Source organism: Cydia pomonella, chromosome 1, assembly GCF_033807575.1.
Source record: "Cydia pomonella isolate Wapato2018A chromosome 1, ilCydPomo1, whole genome shotgun sequence".
Lineage (NCBI taxonomy): Eukaryota > Metazoa > Arthropoda > Insecta > Lepidoptera > Tortricidae > Cydia > Cydia pomonella.
In genome coordinates this window covers 43,238,983-43,245,854 of record NC_084703.1, presented here as the reverse complement: position 1 = coordinate 43,245,854, position 6,872 = coordinate 43,238,983, and the positions used below count along the sequence as shown (strand labels likewise).

Below are 6,872 nucleotides of genomic sequence, written 5' to 3'. Positions count from 1 at the left end.
TATTTTGGTGTTCATTTAATTTTAAGGCAATTAAGATACGGGTCACTTTAGCTTACTAACACTTAATTCAGGCCATTCATTGAAAAAATATCATTAAGTTACCAATGTTACTGGTCCACTCCAACCAAGCATCAGAATACTTTGTACCTAGTCACTTATTGCATCTTAAGCATAAAACAGATCTGTTTGAAAATTTGTAATTTCAAGTTTAAAGTTTCCATTCCAAGTTTCAAAATTTATTCTTATAGTAGTAGTTACACATAAAACTTAGTCTAAACCAATTTGCCTAATTTATAGTACAGAGATATTCCAATATCTCTGAGACCACTCTTACATGCTAGCTTGGTAAGGTTTTGCTCACACTACTGTTTATACAGGCTAAAAATGTTAGATATTTACATGTATCGGCTAGATCATATTTTATATGTAGATATTTAATAAAGTCATTTAGATATCAGGAGAATGCTGTTAAGAAATTTTATTAACTTTCACATTAGTCTATTCAAGACTTGTCAGGAACTGACACAATTTCAGGTACTCAAAATATTAATAAAAGATACCTTGACAATGGAAACTTAACAACTTCCACTCATGTGAGTAATATGGAGTTATATTGTTTCTGGATAAAAGGAGGTATGATTTAAATGTTAAAATATTTTTCTAAAATTATGCACACTGAATAAATTATTTTAATTTATTGAACAAACAGGTAAAGCAACTTAAAATTTCTCTTAAATAGGTACATACCGACTTCAGAAAGTATAAACTAGGATTTTCCATAGGTATACATGTGCAATAGCTGAGTGCATGAAACAAATCATCCTAAATAATATATTTTCGTGATGATTAACAAACGGACAACTTTTACAATAATAATCTAAACTATTGTCCCAATTTTTTTAGTTTTTTTAATTAACAAGTTTATTTTTCGTCTTGTTTGCGTTGTACACGTATGTACGTAAACTGCCGTAGGTAAGTTTTGTATGAAGAGAAACTTTTACGAACGCCTTATATTGGGCGAGTTTTAATCCTGCAACAAACATATGGAAGTATTAGGTAGATGTTGCGAAAGAAAGTAGGTATAATCAAGGTTCTTAAACGTCTTAAGATTGTTTAAAAAAGTTACCTTTGAAAATATTTGAGGACTTCGTCTGTTGATATTGGGAACAATCGAATCAGTTGCGGTTTCGAGGGCACAATTCGTGGTCTTATTGGATATATTTAGGCATACGTTTTATCTTTATTTAAGCCTTTTAACCCTGAAACAGAAAAAAACTGCACATTATCTTAAAAATTCTCCGGGATCTTCCAGTAATTATCATAACCTCAAAATTTTCTAATGGTTAAGATCAACGAGCATGATTTCACTTACATTGTAGGCATCTTGACTTTGCTTATGGTCATGCACAATATTATTTATTTATTTATTTATTTATTTATTTATGTTCAGGAGAACCAACAGCTTTAAACTTACAATAGGACAACAAGATTAATACAGAGAGCCAATTACAGGAACTCACAAGTAATTACAAAGTATATAAAAAAAAAAATGCTAACACTGACGCACACACACATGCGTACAAAGTGAGAAAAAAACAAAAACAAAACAAATATATTGATATTTATTTTAATGCTGGGAGCAGAAATTTCTCTTGAATTAGCACCGATTCGGAATGTAAACAAACAAGATGGACGATCCACATTCTACAGATAAAACACAGATTACACGCGATTTTGGAATTATTCGAACACAGTGTTGCTAGCCCGCGATTTTTCAAATTTGCCGCGTTTTTCTACTGACAAGATTTGCTTTAAAGTCATTGATTCAATCATGTCATACCATAAACGATTCTAGACGTACTATGATATTTTAATCATGGCAGCCCTAAGCTCTGACACTTTTCTTACTTCCGTTCATTTAAGTTTTTTTTATTAGTATTTTCTATTAACAGCATTCATTTTCAATGCCTAAAACTTGTTATTAAATCTCGAAATTATTAATTAAGGTCATAAATACCAAAGTTACCTCAACTATCAGTGTCACAGTGAATTAAAACCTTAATAAGCAAATAAATGACAACCATCTAACCGCCATATTGTAAATAAATAAGCTGTATGGAGAAAGTTGACAAAGCATTATCACGACAGAAATTATAATTGTACTGGAAAAGATCGTCCTCGAGTGTGCTTTTTACGATTCTCTAAATATTCTACCCATTGCGAATCGCAAGAACTGTACAAGACAAACGAAATAGAATTTCGGATTAAAACACGATCATGTTCTTCACTTTCGTCAAATTTTATAAATCTTCAATGAATCCAGTGCCCTACGATGACCTATGACCTAAAGTTTGAACTGTATAGAAACAAGGATGTTTAATTAATGTGCCTAGTTCCTGTTCGAATCTATATACCGATCGAAATGGGCTCAAATATGAAATCTGTTACTCCTAGCAAGGTAAGTTTCTATTTTTATTCTGTCATTTAGAAAAATCACTGCTATTGAAGCCCTATAGTCAAACATGCTCACATACTTAAAGCCTGATAGAAAATAATAACACCCACAAATTGACCTATTTATCAATAAAACTGCTTTTCCAATAAATACGAGACAATACGAGTACTGTCTGTTTCACACTAGCATTAAGTTTTTCCCAATTTGGTATTATTCTACTTATAGTGGCCTAGAGTATTGTATTGCCTTATTTTTACTGTCTCATTCACCAATACAAACACATTTCTTTTCGAATAAAACTGAAAACAATCGAAGTACTGACGGGATGACATTCCTAATTTTGTTTTATGCTGCCTATCTAATGTTATTTTGATCCTTTACTACGCGTTTTCTATTGCAATAAGACTTACAAACTATATGTGTCTTTCAGTAAACTGACAACTCTATTGGAATAGTCCCTGTTACCTGACTTACATGAACTGTTAACAATGAAAATGTATTGAAATTATGCTGGAGAACCCTGCTTGCTGTATTTGGTGAATCTTTACATAACCTTAAAGAGTAAGTATGACATTTTTAATACTACTACTAGACTACTACTAAACAAATTCCCTTAGGCCTTACTTGACTGTATATGGAATTCGAAAAATGTTATTGTTCTATAAGATGATATGGGTGTCTTTTTTTTTTTAAATATGAGTTTTTTGAATTTGGAACTACAATATGTTATGAAAATTTAAAATTATGTGATGACTTCAGCTAAAATATGAACAAGATTTCTTGCTTTACTGAAAATTTGTTAGTGAATTTGTATTTTTCTTTCTAAAAGTAACCCGGCAGTTGTCCGGTAACTCAAAAAAGTGAACCTAAACTTGAACCTGTCATAAATAACCTTACAATATATGTTTAATATTTCAGCAAACAGAGACAACTCTGATGGCTGCCTATGTGCCTATATATACCCATACCTAGTGTTTGGTGATGTTTAAGCCGAGCGGAGCAAATTTCCGTTTGCTGTTTTCATGGACTTTTCCGAGTCTCTCGATAATCTCCAAGTAAGTTCAACAACTATGTCACTAAAAGGAAAAGGTTTTTTTCTTAATCCTACTTAAAAACAGAAATTTTGGAAAAAACTTTCTCGCTTTAAAAATTTTTAGGACTAAAATTTTTTTTTTTTTATTAAAACCTTTCTAGTTTAAAATAAACACTTCTAACAATACTTATAAATAGCTATCCTCAAGTTTATATGATTTCAGACTGACTTTTGTATAAATCCTATTGACCATGCGCAGTACATTGAGTTGGTAATTTTGATGTTTGCTATCTACTCATTTATTTTTATCGGTCTCAAATATTCCACTTAATGCAATAAAATGTACAATATACATATGTTTAAATTTTCAGCAAACAGAATGGTTTCCTGATACCTGGCCGTTAGGTCACCTAGCAGTCAGTTAAACTTAAGCCAAGCGAAGGAAATCTCTATGGTTATTTTCATGATTCCTGTTTCTCCATGTCTTACCACAATTTTCAAGTAAGTATAGTAACCAATGCCATCTTGAAAAGCTATCTTTAGACTTAACCCTACTTAGTAAAATAAACAACTTAATTTTCTTCATTTGTCATAACGAAATCTGAACTGTTTAGTCTTTCTTTTTCTGAACTGTGATGTATGTGAAGTATCTTATAGTAGAAAATAAAACCCTTTAAAAAGACTTAAAATTAAGTTTTCTTAAATATACCCTACTTAAGCTAAACATTTTCAATTTCAGTGTTCCGGAGAACTGACAGTGCCCCGCAGAGTCATTACGTCTAGCCTCAAAATACACACTATGGAATGCTTCTATTTCTGAAAGGTATTTTTTTCTTTTTGTAATAAATTGTACAAAATGTAATGTTATGTATGGACCTCATGACTTATCACTGACACTAATATTTTTTTTTAAAACCTAAGTGATGAGTTCCCAATGAAAGAGCAGAGAATTTAAGTATGTGCTTAGCCTCACATAACCTATTCTAATTCTATTGACTAATTTGACTTAGCCTAGCCTATTTAGGACCTAGATTATGGAAGTATGTCCTGCAAGGCAAAGATTTTCAAACTTTTTAGGATTATTTTATTTACAAAATTTAAATATCACCTATTTTTACATTATGAACCCTAATATTTCTATAAAATGGGTTTATATATCCTTTTATGTATTGAAAATAATAACGCGCCCCCGCGAATGGATGCCTTAAGAAATTTGTTGATTATATAGCCTAACCTAACTAAAATTGGCCCTCAAAAAGGAAAATATAACGCTACCTATTCCTCTTTAATTTTAACAGTTTTTTTTCTAATGCTTGCCTATTTATTTCAGATTACGAAGGACCACACCACTCCAGACTCCTGTTCAATAATTTTATTTCACAACTTTTGCTGTAACAATGGCTGCTGTCTACTGCCACTTCAAGGTTCCTGTTCCACGGCTGTATTTCTAGAAACCTGCACCTACATCAGCAGTGGTCTACATTGAATACTACTTATAGGGAAAATGACACTCGAGATCTTCTTTTATGTTAGGTACTTAGTATGCTAGCTTAACCAATCATGTACTATTATTCGACCGTAGTCAGAATATGATGGAAAAGTACCGTCAACAGATCAGTACTGTAATCCTAAGTCAACCTATGTTTAATATACTTTTATACTACAAATAAGTATGTTTTTGTATGTGCGCCGTTAGTCAGGGCAACAACGCATTACATATCTCGGTCGATTTTCATGAAAAACAAAGCACTCGTACAGGCCCTAGTAAATAATAGCAATGACTGTAGATAGTAACTATGCACATATTTCACTGCTATTCTTAATAAATATAGTGAGGGTTCTGAAGAAGGCCTATGTAGCTAAATTCTCATACATAAGTATATGTACTACTAATCTTCTAATAATTATTATATGACGTACTATGACTGCTTTCCAAGACTAAATGTCCTAACATGTGTGGTAAATAACTCTGTTTGTCAGATGAACTCAAGCAGATCCTAGTTCATACATACATACATGATTATCCTACAGTAACTAATGTATGACGTTCACATACAATAATCAAACCAAACATAGTCCTAACGTATGTGTGGTTGTTACTTAGACCCACGTTTATACAGATTAATTGTACCTAACAGAATTAACTGTTTGTTGCTACTATTCTATGAGTGACAAGGCTGTGCTTAACCGTCAGATAATGCATGAACTTTATTATCCGATCTGTAGCTTATGGGATGATATTTTGAGTTTATAAACTTCCTAATAACAACTCGAACTCCTATATTATCACATGCGCGTAGCTATTTATATGATATAGAAAGCAAATTTCAAACAAATCGCCCAATCGTAAGTCGAGCGATCGCAAACCCAGAGGGATTGCCGGCATATAAGATAGAAAAGTAAGAAAGATGCGGAATACGCCCCCTGTTCCTTAATATTTTTAGAAAATTACGCGAAATGAACTATTTCACGCCCCCATGATTTTTCGAGTAAAGCACAACTTCTAACAGACCTGTGTCTTATCTAGGCTATACCTAACCGCATCCTAGGTAGACTTAGGTAATGTAATCTTATGTCTAGACTATTGGCACTAGCCTCCTAGCTTACTAGGTAGCGACCCTTCCTATGAAAGCTGCCTAACAAAAGCATCCAATTGCACGTCTACTGCGCATATGCGTTGCGGGTCTACCACGAATATGCGTTCCTAAATCATGGATATTATCTATTTATCTAAGTTTTAAATATGTACTTATCCATAGAAAATATACACTACGCCGCCTAGTACCTATAGCACAAACTTTGCCTAATTTGAGACACGGTCGATATGTGAAAGACTGACTTGAAAATATTTATTTATTTATTTCATTATTGTTATTGGTCCCTGCTATAAATATAATTACTTAACAAATCTATGACGCGAAAGGAACAAGTATAATTATTTTCGCTTAAGATAGTCGTTGTATGTACTAAAGTTATACTACATAGGTTTTAATTTTGCTATTATTATTTTTCAGGTATCAAGGCGCAAGAAGATGAAATTATAATTGATTATTTTGTGATGACACGTCTTAAATATGAAATGAATCCCCTAACAACGGCGATAAGAAAACGAGTAAAGAAGACTGATATACTTATTATGTAGAAAATAACTATAAGGATTTATTTATTAAGTTTTTGTACATAATAACAGTTTGAAAAATAAACGTTAGATTTTATGACTTTTATTTAAAACACAATAAAAACAGAGTCCAAAATTCAGTGTACCCACTCCGCTCTCACGGCAACAAAATGTAGCCTGAATGGCTACTTTTACTTTCTATCCTTGGTGTCGATTCCACTAAAATATAACCATCGAGGTTACGCTGCATACTGGACACGGCCTAC

The 6,872-nt window shown here is 32.3% G+C and overlaps 1 long non-coding RNA gene across 1 annotated transcript; it reads left to right on the top strand.

Annotated features, from left to right (window-relative positions):
- The first annotated feature begins 3,365 nt into the window (after positions 1–3,365).
- LOC133524390 (uncharacterized) lies at positions 3,366–6,672 on the top strand. The gene is made up of 5 exons (XR_009800369.1): positions 3,366–3,510; positions 3,860–3,989; positions 4,228–4,311; positions 4,819–5,021; positions 6,503–6,672. It is a non-coding gene; the product is annotated as an uncharacterized LOC133524390 (long non-coding RNA).
- Positions 6,673–6,872: the final 200 nt, after the last annotated feature.